The sequence below is a fragment of the Lepidochelys kempii genome, chromosome 5 (assembly GCF_965140285.1).
Source record: "Lepidochelys kempii isolate rLepKem1 chromosome 5, rLepKem1.hap1, whole genome shotgun sequence".
NCBI lineage: Eukaryota > Metazoa > Chordata > Testudines > Cheloniidae > Lepidochelys > Lepidochelys kempii.
The window spans coordinates 113,667,595-113,685,368 of NC_136384.1; positions in this window are offsets into that span (position 1 = coordinate 113,667,595).

Genomic DNA, 17,774 nt, shown 5'->3' on the forward strand with positions numbered 1-17,774 from the left:
TTGGTCAGACAAAGGATGCTGATTCACCTGTCTCTCTGTCAGCCATGTAGATTAAGCATTGTAAGCCAACACAATGGAAGCCCCATTTACAGATGGACTCAACAGGAAAGAAGTAAAGAGGAAAAGAACAAGCCATGGAGTACGGGGCGGTAAGCTTGCCTGTGTGCAAAGACTGTTGAACTTTGAGAAGTATATATAGGCGGCAAAGAAGGCACCTCCTTATCCTTATCCTTATCCTGCACTGAGGAAGTAAATGAACAGCACATTTTCCATTCACAAAAATAGAATCTCAGCCATGCCTTGGTTGGAAACACTGCAAAGGACATTGGGATGAGATAAGTTTCTTTAGATATATGGTTAGCCTATTAAAATTAAGCTTAGTCTCTTGGAATTGTAGTATGATTTTGTTTTCTATGTAACTTTTCTATTTCCATTATCCTTGCTCACTCTATCTTAAATCTTGATCTTTGGTATAAACTCATAATTGTTTTCACTGTAAATATATCTCAGTGCTGTGATATGATACAGGAGCTGATCTTGAGTGAAATCGGACAAGCTGGTGTGTATACACAGACACACTTAGCATCTTTTGTTGATTCCTCCAGCAATACAGGCAAACATGTTAAAGAGTCGAGTCTACTTGACCTGGCTTTGATAACTATCAACAAGGAATGTTCCTGTTTACCACTGCAATACCCTTGTGATATGTCCTTCAGGGTTGCTTCCAGGTCACCCCGTTGGCTGATTATTTAACCTTCCCTGCCTCAGCGTTACATATGGTGAGGGCTTATTATAAAGAGGACAGTGATCAGTAATTCTGCATGTCCACTGAAGGTAGGACAAGTAGTAATGGGTTTAATCTGCAGCAAGGGAGATATAGGTTAGATATAGGAAAAAACTTTCTAACTATAAGGGTAATTAAGCTCTGGAATAGGCTTCCTAGGGAGGTTGTGGAATCCCCATCGCTGGAAGTTTTTAAGAACAGGTTGGACAAACACCTGCCAGGGATGGTTTAGGTTTACTTGGTCCTTCCTCAGTGCAGGGGGCTGGATTTGATGACTTCTGGAAGTGCCTTCCAGCCCTACATTTCTGTGATTCTATAATAGACTGTATAGAGTAAAAAAATGATAGTTTGGAATGGGTATAAAATACCATACAGACCTATTTATCCAAATAGAGTGGGGAACATGGAATTGGAGGGGTGGTTTTTTTCATGTACAAGTGATAACCAAATAGTGCGATCCTGCACACACTTGATTTCAATAAGAGATGCACGAATGGAGTGCTTGCATCACTGAGCATTGAGCTTGGATTTCCTAGAGTGGGGAGGGTGTGTGGTTTCTGTTACACAGGTTTTTAACATCTGGCTACCCAACGTGTCGGAAAAGCTCTTAAATACCAGACTTCTTGGTAACTTGGGTTAATTGGTGCAGCTTTCATAAACTCTACAGAAGATTATTTTAAATCTACAATGCATAAAAATATGTTTCAATCTATTTGATGCCAGTGTTACAAGGTAGGGAGCCTGAAGTTCGGTTTGGCATTCTGTCATTTGTTTATATGATAGCTGTCAGTTGTCATTTACCATTTGTATATAGTGCCATAGTTGTGCAAGGTGTATTCCATTGAGAATAAGTCTGTGGGTGGAGGAGCTCAACTGGGCTTTTATTTTGCTGTAATAATGTGAATGAGTCCTGGAGTTTTAGCCTTGATTTGAATTTCCTGGTGCTTGTCAGTCTGTTTTTAAATATTAACATTATTCAGATGTAATATGAGATGAGCATTCTAGTTGACAAGAAATGTCTTGTTTAAAGTAGGTACAATACACAATTGTTTTTGTGCAACTATTATTTTCAAGGATCTGATGAACACATAATTCTGCAATTTCCTTGTCCTTTCCTTCTGTACCAAAAAGTGTTGTTGTTTGCTGTTCCTAGCACTTCATTTTGTTCTTATTAAAATATTCTATTTTATTTGCCTAGTGTTCATTATTTGCTGCTTTTAACAAATCAGTTCTACTACTTTAAGTGCTCCTGAGCATTATTTTTTCTACTTCCTATTTCACAGAGGAGATTCCAGATGCATTTATTTTCAAACATTACTATCCTTAGAGATCAGATGTTTGGCTGATTCATGCAGTAAGCTACAGCTTTCCTCACTGTGCTGATTTTTCGAGGAGGAACTAGCTTCTAGATTCTGAGAACTTTTTCTTATTAGAAGAATTCTCAAATGAGTAAAAGCTTTTCATTCCCATTCTTATGTGGCTCCAGGATTTTCGCTGGAGGTAAGGTTGTTGTTTTTTCCTCCACTGATCTCTTATGAAAATGGACAATAATTCTCATTATGCTCTAGGTTTTGTTTTAAGGCTATGAAGTATAATTGCTCTGAATGTGGATGATAGAAGAGAACTATAATTTGTACAGTTCTTTTATAGAACTCATTATCAAATAGGCTAATTTTAAACAAGAGTATTGCAGTCCTGCTCTTGGTGACATTTTGGGATATTTTTAGTTTAGGGGGTGTGTGAGAGAGGGAGGGAGAGAGAGAAATGTATAGCTTAACAGCACATTTTCCACCACTTTACCTACACTTTTTCATATATTGCCACTAAGTGATGTAATATTGTCATGATGCAGTGTAAGAAAAAGAAGACCATGCTGACTGCAACTCAAAGCAGAATGAGTATCAAAGATATCTGGGAGCAGATCCCCAGCTGATATAGATTGTCCTGGCTCCACCTGATGATCTGACATTTTCACAGAGGGTTAGTTTTCTGGGAGATGTCTTAAAGAAACAGGCAATTTAAGCTATTGGAAGTTTTATTCATATACTGAATGTAGTGCTTTGCTCTGGATTTGCACAAATCTAACAATTACGTGGAAGAGCAACTCTAGATCTCTAGAGTGCTCTAGATCTGCTGCTCTACTGGTCTGCTATCCCAGATGGAATGACATTGAATGTCTGACAATGCAATCCTTAACATTTTGTGCTCTGAAAATTAGTTATTTTATTTAGGGATTTTTGCCTTTTGCTGTCATTCAAAAGCTTCTCTACTAGCTGTCAGTTATTCAAAAATTACTTCTAATTTGGCAAATATGTAAATCTCTACATTATTCTGAATCCATTTAATCATTTGTAATATGTTTTCTCAAACTGGCATGAGAGATGTCTTCTGCAAAATTACAATGCACTTTTAATGCACATAAATCAGTGTAGCAAAGAGTTAATTGTAGGCATACTATTACAGCTCAGTGATGTGTAATCTACTTATAGCCCTTCTATAGGTGGCATGAGTAGTTTTTGGGTTGCTGATTTTCATATTCAGGAACTATCATTTTAAATAAAGGATAGAGCGGCTTGTGGCAGCTTTGCATTTGTTATAACAAGAAAACGACACATGAATTTTCTGTTTGATATCATTATATGTCCGGATATGGAGGAGTCCTATGCTCCTTTTCTTGGGGCAAGTATTATAAATTAAGCATATCAAAATAAGTGGGACAGATTCATCCCTGATGTGAATCTACTGACTTGAGTGGAGTTATGTGAGGGATGACATTGGCCGAGCTTGTTTGAATCAGCAATAAGCTAATCTCCAGAGGTTCAGAGTTTGTGATAGGTTTGGACAAGCATTTGGAGGCTTATCTGAAGCTTGTTCAAGTTATCTCCTTCCTCTCCCCCCTCAAGCTGTGAAACAGTCTGTCCTTGATCCCCCCAGGAGCTGCCTCCTCCAACAGACTTCTTAGGTCCCACCCTTCCCAATCCCCAACTTTCTGCCAGTGGGCCCCAGCACCCACCTACCTGATTTCAGGTCTTCAGGGAGGATCTACAGCCTACTACCCATGCCTGAATGTGATCCTCTCTTTAAGTAGTCAGATGGCAAATCACTCCTGAAACCCACTTTGTGGTGTGCCTAGCTGACCTGCCTCCCCCTTCGAAACCTTCAGAGGAATGATGCGTACGCTCATTTCCCCTAACCTGCTAGGTCACCCTGATTCTGGGGCAAATGGCTTGTCACCATGGTCTGGATATACTGTGAGGAGAGTCTCTTTCTTGATATTTCAACCTCTCTGGTCCTGACCAGAAACTGTACATTGAAAAAAAAAACATTTATCTGAACATTTCCGCAAAGCACCTTTTTACAAAACAGGCAGTGGGTTCGGAATTGGGAGATGGCTCTGATGTTACTTGACCCAATTTGGCCATCCCTAATTTAAAATCAGCATTTCTCTTCCTGCAGCGCTTTTTCACACTTGGGTTGATGAAGTCTTTATAGATCATGTGGGCACTTTTATCTGTGCTGATATACTTCACTTATTCTTCTTACGGATGAGTTTCCCTGAATGATGATTTTTCTTGTATACCTGCCTCAGTTAGTTTTATGGATGAAAAAGTTAAGACAACCAGACTTTTAATAGTCAACACATCTTTTTTTGTTCAGTACAAAAGCAGAGGAGATTTGTAGGCTGGTACACCAAGCATGAAAAAAACAAATATAAAATTAATGTATTGATAGTGTTTATAGTTTTATTACCCTGTAATTATATCATACCTATGTTTATTTTTTCTTTTCATGACATTCTATAAAATATAGCTGTCTGAACTTGTTTGGAAGGTCTGTGTTTTCAGGATTTAGACCGAAGTGATGTTTTGCCAGGTTCAAGGGAAGAAAGGCCAGTTGTAGATACGGTGTTATTATGCTGGAAGATGTTAAAGGCTGCCATCATGCAGGTCTTTGCTCTGTAGACAATCACAGACCTGGTTAAAGCTGATGGGTGTGCTAGGAGTCTTTCTTTCAGGCAAAAGGGAAGGACCAGTTAAATGACCCTTTATGTAATTATATTTGGAAACAATATCCAAGGCACTTGTTGGCCACATGGTGAAGCTTGAGCGGAGCTAAATATAAAAAAATCTTTGTGTGTGTGCAGTTAAAGATAAATATTAATAGTTTATCACACATGCAGGGCTTGATTTACCCCAACAAGTACAAGGGGGTTGCAACTGGTATCACATAGCCCTACACTCACAAGGGTATCAGAGTGGGAATTTAACCCCCATGGCTAGGCTGGCCTCTCCGCGGAGCTACACAGGGAAAGGTAACTTTTTAGTTCTGGCTGGAACTTTGCAGGAGTCCGACAGAAGGAGTCTGTGCAAGGAGGTGCTGAGAGCACTCAGATGTTAGGTAAGGGGCACTATGTAAAAACCCAACACAGATAAACTTCCTCTCCCCAGCCCAGCTTGACCACTTTTATGCTGGGCTTGCCAGCTCTGCTTTTGCATTGCTACGCCTTGTGGGAGTGTGAAGGTACAGTACAGGCTGTCAAGCTTCCATTTTCATGGGACCGCCATTAGAATGTAGTGGAGGAAGACGACTCCCTAGAGAAGTGGGTGGGACTGAGTCATCAGCTACAGGGAGTCTGTGATTTGGTACTTTCTCAGGGCCCTCTGAACTGCTGATTATAGCAATGGAGGCTCCATGCTTGAGTCAGAAACCAGACCCCTTCACCAAATCAGGGCCTCTTTAGAATTGGCAGCCTGTCCAATCATCCCTGCAGTAGAGCGTCTAAATAATTTCGGAAGGTTTTCAGTTTAGCTGTTGAATTTGGCAGATTACCTGTCCAGCATTTAGAAAAAAGAGACAAAATATAATACATTTAGCAGCTTTGGCCATGAGGCCTAACAAACGTGACATGTAGACAAAACCTCTGTAGGTGTGCCCCATCCTCCGGTCTGGGGCTGGTGACTGATACACAAGGCACCAGATGCAGTAGGGACTATATATCTCCCCTGCCCCCATGGCCAGACAGAGCATCATGTAGCTGTTTTCACATACAGAGTAGAGAGTAGGATTAGGATTTACAATTGCAATTTTCCCTCTATGCCCTACATTTAGTCAAAGAGCCGAGTTGTGCACTTATTCAGGTAAAACTTCCTGATGGGATATCCTGATGGGATATTGATGGGTTTTTTACCAGAATAAAGCAGGGTTGAGCCCAACATGTGAGACTGGGTGTGTAGTTTATGTTTGCCAGGGCTTGTGCAGTGTTTGAAGTGAGGATGAAGAAGGTCAGACAGGTTGCTTCTGGCCTCAGATTCTAAACTCTATGAAGTGCCTTAAGAGAGAGAACCATAAACTTCTCATCATAATAGGCAACTGATCTGTGTCAGTTTCCTGCCTGGACTTGTTGAAATGTGTGATTAATTTGAAATGCTTCTTTGCTTCTAGTCAAATGCGTGACTTATAATGTTGGAATTTTTAGCCAATAAAAACAACAAGGAGTCCGGTGGCACCTTAAAGACAAACCGATGTATTTGAGCATAAGCTTTCGTGGGTAAAAACTCCGCTTCTTCAGATGCATGGAGTGAAAATTACAGATGCAGACATAAATATACTGACATATGAAGAGAAGGGAGTTACCTCACAAGTGGAGAACCAGTGCTGACAGGGCCAATTTGATCAGGGTGGATGTAGTCCACTCCCAATAATAGATGAGGAGGTGTCAATTCCACGAGAGGCAAAACTGCTTTTGTAATGAGCCAGCCACTCCCAGTCCCTATTCAAACCCAAACTGATGGTGTTAAATTTGCAAATGAATTTTAGTTCTGCTGTTTCTCTTTGAAGTCTGTTTCTGAAGTTTTTTTTGTTCAAGTAGAGCTACTTTCAAATCTGTTATAGAATGTCCAGGAAGATGGAAGTGTTCTCCCACTGGCTTTTGTGTGTTACCATTCCTGATGTCCGATTTGTGTCCATTTATTCTTTTATGCAGGGACTGTCCGGTTTGGCCAATGTACATGGCAGAGGGGCATTGCTGGCACATGATGGCATATATCACATTAGTAGACATGCAGGTGAATGAGCCTCTGATGGTGTGGCTGATGTGGTTGGGTCCTCTGACGGTGTCACTAGAGTAGATATGGGGACAGAGTAGGCAACGAGGTTTGTTAAAGGGATTGGTTCCTGGGTTAGTGTTTCTGTGATGTGGTGTGTGGTTGCTGGTGAGTATTTGCTTCAGTCAAGTCACTTTAAATATCCATTATTAATTAAAATTTGTAATATGTATTAAATGAAATATTCACTGTGTGTATATATTTATAATACAGATAGAAAGATACCACAAAGATGTCTTCCTTTGCTATTTTATCAAGTGCAAGTGTCCCCTTCTTCCCATAGATATTATGAAAAATCAAACAATTTCAGCCCATCTTGTATCATTGTTTGGAATGATTTTTCATTGCTGATAATTGCTGATTGCAGCAGTAAAGCAATTCCAGCTGAAATTTCTTGCCAGAATGGATATGGTGAGGGCAAGAAAAGAATATGTTATTTAGGGATGAACCATTAGATGAAATGTGCAAATAATGTGGAAACTACCCTGGCATTTTCTTTTTACCAGATAATAAATTAAACCACTATATACACACATATAGTTACGTAAAATAGACATAACTAATTATTGTTACTGTTTAAACTGATTATATACAAATTTATTAAAAATTAAACTTCCTATACATGTCAATATATTGATCCAAATTTTGCCTTTACAAATTCTAAGACCTCTCACTGCAGCAAAACTGTCTGAGGTGTAAAGCAGGTTAGAATTCATCACTCTGCCTTTACATTCTATTCCACAGTGTGTTTATTAATTGTTTGGGGACCTGATCCTGAGATCCTTACTTGGGGGAATCCTTACTCACACCGAGTCCTACTGAAATCTGTAACTCCTTGGGTGACAAAGGACAACTCTCCAGTATAAGGGGCTGTGGGACTTGACCACTAATTGCTTACACCTGTTTCATTGTAGTTCATTGTACTATTTGATTGGAAGAGTTACGTGAATGATTCCCTGTTAACAAAATGAAGGGTCTGATCTTGCAGTCCTTAGTTGGGTGAAATGCTCATTGCTTCATTCAGAGGGTTACCTAAGGACTGGAAGATCAGGTTTATATTTATTATTAAGTGTGTATGCATCTTTATTAAGAAATTATCACATTGTTCTGTTTGGATTGGATCCAGAACAACATTTATTTTTAATTTCTTTAATCTAGAGTAAAAGAAGAATGTAAAATGTTTTTATCTCTTTTCCTTGGACTGAATCATTTTTGTAAAACCCCTGAAACTGAGCTGGAGAACATGAAAACTTTCTCTAAGTAAGAGACAAGACTATTGTAAGCGAATACATAGACGTGGCATTTCAAAGAATTTAGAGCCCGATCCAAAACTCATTGAAGACAATGGAAAGATTCCCATTGGATCAGGGCTTAGGATCAGGCCATTGAAGACAAGGGTGGACTTGCATTTGATGAAGTACAGTAAATTATGCATAGGAAGCCAAATTTGTGCCTGCTGAAGCTACACTGGCCCTCTGAGCATGTACGTGTAATAGCTCTCTCACCATTGTGCAAAGTCCAAACAAGAGCTCTTTACGTAGTAAATCTCTATGAGGATCGGGGAACGGAATTCGTCACCCCAAGATGAGTGGCACCAGTGTGGTCAAGGCTTAACTGCTCCTCAGTGCATGGGTTTTAGAAGCGATCGCTGTCGCTGCCACTTTGGGCTCATGAAACCAAGAAGCTGTAGGCCTGTTGGGTATGTCTTCCCACAACCCCAGCCTCCCCTTTGCGCTCTTGTGAAGAAAATCACCACAAAACACAAGAGGTGCTGGAACTAGGGGTGCTGGGAGGGTGGCAGTATCCCCTGGCTTGAAGTGGTTTCCATTGTTTACAGGGTTTACAGTTTGGTCCGATGGCTCTCAGCACCCCCACTATACAAATTGTTCCCGTACCCCTGCAAAACACGCATAAGGCACATTGGAGGGGATGAATGGTCTTTCTAGCCTGCATTTTCTCTCTCAAGGCAAGTTCAGCAAAACCGTGTGCTAACTGTTGCTTTGCAGACTTTGGACATATAAATAGGAACAAGATTTGCTTCTTTATACTTACACTGCATACAGGAATAACATTTCACAAATTGCCCAGAACCAAAATTCACAGCAATCAAAAGCTGTATACCACCCCCTCAGCAGCAAGTTTTTATATACACGTGTATAGTTTCTCATACAGTTGGGAGGCCACAATAGTTAACATTAAAAATTGCGATTTACCCCTCCACCCCAAAAAAGTACTTATTTTTTAAAAAATACTAACCAAACACTCCAGAAATGTGTAAAATTAAAAATCAATTGATACCCTTGTTGGCAGTCTCAGTGGAACGGCCAGGACTGAATGGACAAAGAGACTGGATATTCTGCCACTCCTATGCACCCTTTGTCCCCATCAAGGTTTAGGTACATTGGTAGGGTAATACAGTATGGGAAGATTTATACTGTTTATATTGTTGCCCGTGATTGACATGTTCTGTGGATAGAGGATTTCAGTCTCCAGAGGCATCAGTCTCTCACCTTTCCAAGGAATAAAGTCCACTCAAATATTAGTAAGAAAGAAAATGGTCAGGGCAGAGGGGGAGAAATGATTTATTGCAATAAAATACTAGTTTGTTTTAATTCTTGAAAGACCATTGGATCCTATTGTCCCACGTCTCTCCTTTTCCTTTACCTCTCCTATGCTATTTCTGTCTGCATAACTCATGGAAAATAAAATGTGATCAAATAAACAAGAGTCGCTGACCTCTCTCTTTATATGCACAAATTTATTCTTCAAATATTAACCTGTGCAGTTGCTATATGTGATTGCACAGTAAATGTTAGCATTTTAAATATTTATGAACTATGCAAGAACTGATGCTATATGCGCAGTCACTCTTGATTCCAGCACTTAAATCACTGCAACAGTTTGTTTTGGAAGGGGTTTAAACTCCTCCATAAGCACTGGCATGCAAGAAATCAGCTGAGGAACAATAGATGTTTTTAATATAATTTGAGACAGTCCATTAGAATGTTTTTAAGTGATCAGAGTGGAACAAAATAGAAGCTGGAGACTTCACATGGTTTTTAATGTCAGGTTTTGATGTAAACTATATTATATTTTGTGGCACCTTAGAGACTAACCAATTTATTTGAGCATAAGCTTTCGTGAGCTACTCCTTTTCTTTTTGCGAATACAGACTAACACGGCTGTTACTCTGAAACCTATATTATATTTTGTAATCTGTGTACTCAGTTTTATTCACATTAAGGTCATTGGCAAAACTCCCATTGACCTCAGTAGGAGAAAGAGTAGATCAAAATGTCCACATTGAACATTGGTATAACTGGATATTCTGTGTGCATGTTGGAAAGGAAACGGGTATGTGAACTGGCCAAGGTATTTAACTCTGAAAAGTGCCTATTGCACATATGCACTAACAAAAAATTCATAGGAATTTTTACTAGAGATGGGAAATGCTGTTTTGCCAGATTCAGAACAAATCAAAAATTGTGGCTTCTAGATTTTTTTTTAAGAAATGGCTCTGGCGAAATATGTATTCTAGGCTGCTATTTATTTTTATGTTGTTCTTTTTTAGTCTGAGAAGGAGGCCCAGAATTACTTACAAAGGCTATTTATTGTTTACATATTACATATTTTCAGGAGATAGGATTGTCCTGTGTTTAAAACATCAGTATATGAATAGAGTCGTTATTTGACAGATAATTTAGACACCCCCCCCCGCTGCCCCCCCCACCCAGCAGTCCAGCAAAGCATTTAAATAAGTGCTTAATCTTAAACATGTCAGGATTGCTGTTGAAATCAAGCAAGTGCGTAAGTATTTTTCTGAGTCAGGGATTTATGGCTGCTTTCTCATAATAATTTGTAATGTAACCCTATGTGTGTTAACATATTTATAGGTTACTTGTCCATGTTGATCCCTGCTATATTCAAATCTGCACATTGCCAGCCAGACAAGATTCAGTTGAGATATGGTTAAAAGGGAAAAAATGATTATTTTAGTTTAGAAGATGGTCTCTCATTCATTGAGATCTAGGCAACAATAAACCTACTGGTAAAAATCCTGTTAAAAACTATTCAGTATAAATTCAGACATATAAAATTTAAAGACAGCAATTTGGTGTCTGGTGCCCAAGGCTTTGTGCAATAAGCTTTTAAAGTTTTTAGCCAGGAGTGGAAGACTATTTTTGCTGCCCCCTGAGGACTCAAATCCATGAGGGGCATTCTGGGAGCCCATCTCTTAAGTTTCAGAGTAGCAGCCCTGTTAGTCTGTAATCGCAAAAAGAAAAGGAGTACTTGTGGCACCTTAGAGACTAACCAGTTTATTTCAGCATAAGCTTTCGTGAGCTACAGCTCACTTCATCGGATGCATTCGGAATGCATCTCTTAAGTGTGAACCATACACCTTTAACTAGAGGCCAGGCAAATTAATGGACATCTTCAGGTTTCAGCCTGCTCCCCTTCCCAGCCTTGTGATGACTATTCACAGAGGCAGACAGCCTGCCAGATCCCTCAAATCTGTACGTGCAGCAGGAGTACTAGACCCACAGGCAGCAGCCAGCCAGCAAGGTGACTGCCAGCAGTGGCAGGCAAATGTGAATTATTCATAGGTAAAGGTGGGTGAAACTTTTCAGATGAGTTTTTTATTCACCAAAAAAATGCAGTTTCAAGTCAATCAAAATTATTTGCAAATTTGGTGAATAGTTTCATCTGGGGAAAAAAATTGAGAAAAAATTGAAATGTTTCATTACATTTTCAAAACAAAGTATTTCAGTTTTTAGTTTCAAGATTATAATTTGTTTTGAAATTTGCCTGAATTTAATAAAAAGTTTTGAAAACCTGAAAATGCAATTAAATGTTTTGTTTCAAGTCAAACGAATCATTTCAGTCAATTCAAACCAAATTTGTTTGTTTGTTTTTATTTCACCAAGAGAACTGACTGTTTCTCATTTCGGGTTGACCCCTCTAAAATTAAAAAAAAAAAAAAAGTAGTTGTTGTTGGGGTTTTTCCCATTGGCCCAGTAAGCTAAACAATCAATTATTCTTAGAACTGTAATGCAGGATTCATCCTTTAAGGCCTGATTCTCCACCACTGCCTTTCACTTTGTATAGTAACTTATACCTGTACAAAGTAGGGTTAAAGGCTGCCACTGGTGTGAAAGAATGGAGAATTCAAATTCTGGTAGCATTTTACACCCACTTTATACTCCTTGGACTCACTTCGGCCAGTTTCACGCCAGTTGACGTTAAAGTCAATGGAGTTACTTCAGGTTTACACAAGCATGACAGGAGAATTGGGCCCATTGCATACTGGTGTAAAGCCTACACAAGGTACAAAGCAGTAGAAAATCAGGACTCTAGTGCTCACAAAACTCATTGCTTTGACATCTCTGGAAGCTGAAGTTCTTCATTTATCCACAGAAAGATACAGAATAAGCAGCCGCAATGCAACTTGCACTCCAACCTGTATGCCTCATTCACGGTCTAATGCAAAACCCATTGAAGTCACTGGGAGTATTCATAGAATCATAGAACTGGAAGGGACCTCGAGAGGTCATCTAGTCCAGTCCCCTGCACTCAATGCAGGACTAAGTATTATCTAGACCATCCCTGACAGGTGTTTGTCCAACCTGCTCTTAAAATTCCCCAATGATGGAGATTCTACAGCCTCCCTAGGCAATTTATTCCAGTGCTTAACCACTCTGACAGGAAGTTTTTCCTAATGTCCAACCTAAACCGCCCTTGCTGCAATTTAAGCCCATTGCTTCTTGTCCTATCCTCAGAGATTAAGAACAATTTTTTCCCTCCTCCTCGTAACAACCTTTTATGTACTTGAAAACTGTTATCATGTCCCCTCTGTCTTCTCTTCTCCAGACTAAACAAACCCAGTTTTTTCAGTCTTCCCTCATAGGTCATGTTTTCTAGACCTTTAATCATTTTTGTTACTCTTCTCTGGACTTTCTCTAATTTGTCCACTTGTTTCCTGAAATGTGGCGCCCAGAACTGGACATAATACTCCAGTTGAGGCTTAATCAGTGTGGAGTAGAGCAGAAGAATTACTTCTTGTGTCTTGCTTACAATGCTCCTGCTAATACATCCCAGAATGATGTTAGCTTCTTGGCAACAATTCGATTGATTTCAATGGACTTTGGATCAAGACCACTATTTTAAAGGTGAAAGGAGGGAAGTTCAGATTCCAAGATCGCTCATTCTTAAGGCTCTGTGCCAAACACATTTTAAATGTATCCTTTATTCCATTGCCAGTTCTATGAGTCATCATGTCCTCTCCCCTCACCCCCAGCTTGCATGATTATTTTTATTAAGATGAAGAAATCAATGTTTATTGTGTACAGACCTCTCGGGCTATCATGTTCAGATTTGCCATTACCTGGAGGACACACAAATAATATAGAAGTGACAAGTTTGTACTGCTTTGTTTCTCCCATGTGCTATTAATTTACCTGGCATGGATAATTTCAGAATAACATGCAAGCAAAAAGGTTGTGGCTTTTTTTTTTTAAGTTGACATGTAATAAATTATTTAACACCTTGCCCTATTGCATCCCACACCACAACATCTATCAGTTTCACCCGTTTATGTGGTGTTTGCATAAATTTCATTAGTACAAGAAAAGGAAAGCTTAAACAAACACAAACACAATTTTCAGGTTTTCAGTTCATTACGAAAGCTTTCTCTCTGGGCAAATGACTAATACACTGTCAACCCTTTATATCCCTGACAAGCATGCTAGCCAAAAAGAGAGGTGCAATCAATCAAATCCTCGATTAAATGAGCTAAATACACCTACTCAGGGAAAATGCCATTGTATGACTTAGACTTGTCCTAGGGCAGCACTAACATGCTTCTAGGTCACTTATGTATTATGGAGCCATACTAATGACTCTATAGTTAAGGGTGTAAGACAGTTTTCATTATAAGCCTGAGCTGAAAATTTTGGAGTAATTACCGGTAAGTTTTAATCATAGAATCATAGAATATCAGGGTTGGAAGGGACCCCAGAAGGTCATCTAGTCCAACCCCCTGCTCGAAGCAGGACCAATTCCCAGTTAAATCATCCCAGCCAGGGCTTTGTCAAGCCTGACCTTAAAAACCTCTAAGGAAGGAGATTCTACCACCTCCCTAGGTAACGCATTCCAGTGTTTCACCACCCTCTTAGTGAAAAAGTTTTTCCTAATATCCAGTCTAAACCTCCCCCACTGCAACTTGAGACCATTACTCCTCGTTCTGTCATCTGCTACCATTGAGAACAGTCTAGAGCCATCCTCTTTGGAACCCCCTTTCAGGTAGTTGAAAGCAGCTATCAAATCCCCCCTCATTCTTCTCTTCTGCAGGCTAAACAATCCCAGCTCCCTCAGCCTCTCCTCATAACTCATGTGTTCCAGTCCCCTAATCATTTTTGTTGCCCTTCGCTGGACTCTCTCCAATTTATCCACATCCTTCTTGTAGTGTGGGGCCCAAAACTGGACACAGTACTCCAGGTGAGGCCTCACCAATGTCGAATAGAGGGGAACAATCATGTCCCTCGATCTGCTCGCTATGCCCCTACTTATACATCCCAAAATGCCATTGGCCTTTTTGGCAACAAGGGCACACTGCTGACTCATATCCAGCTTCTCGTCCACTGTCACCCCTAGGTCCTTTTCCGCAGAACTGCTGCCTAGCCATTCGGTCCCTAGTCTGTAGCTGTGCATTGGGTTCTTCCGTCCTAAGTGCAGGACCCTGCACTTATCCTTATTGAACCTCATCAGATTTCTTTTGGCCCAATCCTCCAATTTGTCTAGGTCCTTCTGTATCCTATCCCTCCCCTCCAGCGTATCTACCACTCCTCCCAGTTTAGTATCATCCGCAAATTTGCTGAGAGTGCAATTCACACCATCCTCCAGATCATTTATGAAGATATTGAACAAAACCGGCCCCAGGACCGACCCTTGGGGCACTCCACTTGATACCGGCTGCCAACTAGACATGGAGCCATTGTTCACTACCCGTTGAGCCCGACAATCTAGCCAGCTTTCTACCCACCTTATAGTGCATTCATCCATTTAAAGCTCTGTTTAATAGAGTTTCAGACTGTAAGTTGAACTGTAATATTTCACATTTGAAGTTTGGACTGTGTTTGGGGTTCAATGCACCAAACAAGTACACACATGAAAAAAGTTAGTTACTGTTGTTTAGTTGCACAAGGAAAGGAAAGGAAGGATGATCCTGTGGTTAAGACACTGTACTAGCACCTAGGAGATCTGGGTTCAGTTCCTTACTGTGCCACAGGCTGACTGTGTGACCTTGGACAATTCACTGAGTTTCTGTGTGCCTTAGTTTCCCAACTGTAAAATAGGAACCAGTTTTGTCTATTTAGATTGTCAAGGCAGGACTCATTCTTGCTATGTATTCATACACCACCTAGAACAAGGAGGGCCTGATCTCTGCTGGAGCCTCAGGATGCTACTGTAATACAAATCAAAATGACTAAATTGTCTAGACAGGGCACAAACCAATGGCACTGGAGTTAGGAAGCTAACTAACACTAAATTTCAAAGCTTACCTATCAGATACTCACAATGAACTGTGGCAAACTATTAGGGAGAAAGTATTGTGAAGAAATTTACACAATTTCCAATAACAAATGTAAGACCATTACAACCTGTTTATGGACAAGTCACAAAACAGAAAAAGAGACCAAACTCAATTAATAAATTATTCATTATGGAATCTTCATTTAACTCCGTTAGAATTAAATATAAATTAAAACCAATTTTTTTATCTAAAATGTTCAGATAGATTTTTTTTTAATTAGAATTTTTTCATGGAAACTCTGTACTTTGGACCACAACAGATAATGCTGAATGCAACAAAAAAGTACTGTTTTATATATATATTTGGCCATGATCAGAAACTCTAGAAACTTCATTAAAAATCCTGTTTTTGTCAGAGTTCTACTCCAATTTCAAGACTCAAGAGGTTCAGATAAGTATCCAAACTTTTGGATGCTTTTCTGAATCAATCCCCAAAACTCTGAAACTATACATATCTGTCAAAATTCTGTTTCTAAGCCATTACATGCTCAGACTTTGAAAGTTGTAAGAGCAGAAAATTTAGTAACTACATGTCCCTTAAAGCACATTAAACTAAGTGTAATCAAAGGACGTGTTCACATGGACTTCACATAGAAAATATGTATATTCATTATAATTATTTTGGTATGCTAAAAATATCTGGTGAGATGCTCCCATACACTGTACATGCTACTCCCAGTGAAATGTGAGATGGGAGCATGAATGTTAATATACCTGTCGTTCGTAACATATCAGAAATTCTATTGTGAATGTGCTTAGTTGTATGTGCCTTTAAATATGTTGCATGAGAATCATGGCATAGTGACTCAAAGTACAACCCTAATTACCCTTACAGGACCAAACTTGATGGAGAATTTGGGGTATTGTTCTGGTAGAAGCTGACACTGACCAACTTTTTCCCCATTATGAAAAACCTATTCAATTTATAGTATTCTGTACCACAAACAATTTTCATTTAAAAATGATTTTAATACACCCACTTTATAGAGAGGGTTTTTTTTAAGTGCAGGCATATTTTTTTTAATTAAAGAAAGAAAATTACAGTAAATGATTTTAGTTTTCGTAACTTATTGCTTGCATCTAGATCTTGGTGTGAACTTAGGATCAGGGTTTTTGCACTCTGTAGCCTTGTAATTCTCCATGGGATATATTCCTGACATTTATACTGATGTAACTGATTTCCGAATCTAACTTAATAAAATGTCTGTTGCCTTTAGGAATAATAAGGAAGGAGCCCGACTGCAAGTAGATTAACAGTCTTCCCAAGAAAGGTAGGTAATGATCATATAGGTTTTCCCATAACTGTCGCTACGGCCTCCTTCTTTTGCTGAATTCATATTGATTAGGTACTTTACTACACAAGTAGTACCAATCAGAGTGCAACATCTTAGAGTGCTCTACAATTCACACCCCCGTAAACTGCACTGTGGTGCCATCCATGTAGACAAGTCCACTGAAAGCAGTGTGACTGGTCATGTAGTAAGGTATTATTCAGCATGAGTAAGGGTGGAAGTCAGGACTACAGTAAATTGAGTGCCAGTTTTATATTGCAAAAATAATCAGATCCTTTAGGGTTTTTATCTTTATCGTGAATGTGGCAGATCTTTGATTCTCCCTGTGATCACTGTGTTTTCAGCACTCTGAGACTGAGCCTGCATTTTCTGCAGTCAAAATTCTCATTGACGTCAGTGGGAGTTCCAGGTAGTGAAGACATAGCCTAAGTGTGGACACAATTATACCAGTATAAAGGTACCTTATGCCAGCATAGCTTATTCCCCTTCCCATATGAGAATAGTTATACCAGTATAAAGCACCTTTATACAGATATAAATGGGTCCACAGTAGGAGTTTATACCACTTTAACAATATTGGTATAGTTAAAGCAGAAGAAATTGTATTTTTGTGTAGACAAGGCCTTAGTTTAATTATGAGATTTGAGTCATTTTATCAGACTCATCTGGGTTTATGAATCTTAGAAACTGGACTAGATCAAAGCACAATAAATCGACCCCGACCACTCTCCCGCCGACTCCTGTACTCCACTGCCGCGAGAGGCGCAGGCAGAGTCAGCGGGGGAGCGGCAGCAGTCAACTCACCACAGTGAAGACACCTCGGTAAGTCAATCTAAGTACGTCAACTTCAGCTACATTATTCACATAGCTGAAGTTGCGTAACTTAGATTGATTCTCCCCCCACCCCCCTCAGTGCAGACCAGGGCTAAAGATTATTCCACTATAACTATTTTGGTTTTAAAAAAAATCTGTGTAGACCCTGTTAACACAGATTAACAGTTTTTT